The sequence below is a fragment of the Aphanomyces astaci genome (assembly GCF_000520075.1).
Source record: "Aphanomyces astaci strain APO3 unplaced genomic scaffold supercont1.24, whole genome shotgun sequence".
NCBI lineage: Eukaryota > Oomycota > Saprolegniomycetes > Saprolegniales > Verrucalvaceae > Aphanomyces > Aphanomyces astaci.
Window position 1 is genome coordinate 677,269 of NW_009798287.1, and position 2,614 is coordinate 679,882.

Sequence of the window (2,614 nt, forward strand, 5' to 3'; positions counted from 1 at the left end):
GACGATTCAATTCAGGCACTTTCCTACGTTAACGTAAGTCCACATTGAATGGGACATGCGTTGTTTGGTTGATAACTTGCCACCAGTGTCGTGGTTGTACTGTACTACGTAGTACGAATCAAGGTTCGGTTAGCATAGTACTACTGTACTACTACAGTACCTCCGATTGGAAATGATTTATAGGTTTACTTGTTATTTTTTAAAATGACAATTAAAATAACAAGTAAACCTATATTATACAGGTATTTCTATATTTGCTGTACTACGTACGTACATATCTCCACCTAAACCTCTATAAACAGATATGTTCAGAAGCAATCAAATATCGGTGTATAGAAATTATATGGAAGCACAGTAGGGGGAGTCAATTTAGGAAATTTCCGCTTTTCGTTCGATTGTGAAAAGCAAATTTATATTCTTTGTATTTTTATTAGCTTCCACGAAAAGCAATGTGGAGTCAATTTGAAGTCATTCGTAGGGTGTACTACTAGTCTGACGTCACCCCTCTTTTGAGTGCGGATACAGTGTACTGTATCCGCACTCAAAAGAGGGGTGACGTCAGGTAGGAAGGGTTGGGATTCTCGTTGTCGTCGACTGTCGAAGGCTCTCGAATGGCGGTGTCCAATTTGGAAACCTCGATTACGACCCACACTGCACGGTCGTCTTATTCGACGACGAAGTAGTTAGGTATGCTTCTACTATAACTCATCATGGTCCTAAGCTCGCGCTTCATGCTCCCTACGACACCTGATTTCGTCACTTGCGGCTTGGGCTCTCGGTTGACAATTGGTGACTGCCCCTGCGTTTTCGTGTTTGTATTAGTGTTTGTATGCCATGGAATAGACTGCGATGATTCGGTATGATTCGGTATTTTCAACGTTACATGGGTGGGCTCCACCAACTTCAAGTTGCTTTTGGTTTTCGTGACGAAAAGAAGAAAGTGAAAAGCAGAAGCGAAAATGAAAATTGATTTTTTTTCCTAAATTGACTCCCCCTAGTGAAATTTCAGCATCATTCCTGATCAGTTTTGACCATAACGTCTACTACTGGTACTACTGGTACTGCATATTCTAATTCGGACTCTCGGAGAAATTAACACCTGTAAAATCGGATTTCTAGTGAAATTCTCTATACTAGTATGGCAGTATGCCCATCGTCACGGCAATAACTATTTTGACTGAAATACAATAGTTCAATGCTCAACTATAATAAGTGAAACCTATCAATCATTTCCAATCGGAGGTACATTTCTTGGAAGTGATCCTCTATGGCGACCTTCAAATACATTGAAATATAGCTTATTTGGTGAGTCTCTACTTGGTAGCTGATATATATCCTCAGTGTCGACGAAAAAAACACCAAGTAGTCTACGCGTTGGAACTGAAGCACGTACACATGTACCGGTAGTAAATGCAACTTACAATCGTTGGTCATATTATCAGAGAGTGCGTTGGATTTGTGGACATTTTAGCCTACATTAATAATATGTGAATTTCAATGAGTAGGCAACATTATTCATTTACGAAGTACTAGTATATAATGTTACCTGAAGGCTACACTATTCATGCGTTGGACCCTTCCAAATGACGTTTCGCCAATAGTGTAGCCTACACTATTACTATTAATAATAGTTACGGACAACGGTGCACTGTAGTACTATTAATAGCAGTACTTTTGTGGGTCCAGCTTGTGTACGGTACCGGCACGGAGCATGACTTACATCTGCCATGGAATTCTGCAACTTGTTGACATTCAACTTGCCTACTTGTCTGGGATTGCAGGTTTCAGTAGCATCCATGATTCTAATTTGTGTCACTGCCACCAATAGTAGCTACTCCTGCGAATTCACATGTCCAATCCCTGTTTCGATCGAACGAAAAGTGCAAGTTGTGGCTGGGAAGTAGTAACGGTGTCAGAAGTGCAGGAGTATCACGGCCTTTTGGAAGAAACTTCTACTCGACAATACAAATGCGCGGACTACAGTAAAGTACAGTCGATTCACTGTCATGAGCTGAACATCTTAGTTATCAGCGCATTGCACAGTAATATGAGACCACCGTTGAGAGGACCAAGAGCAGGCAGGCAGTGGCGAAGGACTTCATAGCAGGCAAGTTGAGGAGTGACAAGAGTTCCAAGAGGTCGTACAGTCAAGAGCCATCCAAAAACGACTACCGATTGGTACAGACTCGTGTCAGTTGTGCGTAACTTTCGCCGTACCTTGACCGCAAGACTAGGAAGCGCTGCAGACAGAACACTCATGTAAAACTATTGAAGACTCGGAGCCTTCACACTCCTACAGTACTGTACCTACTCCACACGACGAGGAAGTGCTGCACACAGACCACGATCGAGTCGTGTGACCAACTGACATCCACAATACACTGGATGTAAGCAATTCCATTGTAACGTCTACAGCATTCCAAATACACTACAGAGCTACGTCGACTCGAAGTGCAACGATTGCATTTGCTGCTCACAATAATGGAAGAGAGACAGCACTGAATAGACGTTAATTCATTATCGAGCAGTAGCAGGGGGCGCTCTACGTAGGCTCTGAACACCAAGAAGCGTCGTCTACGCAATGTAGTCGCTTTCGAACGCGGCTTCATCCTCC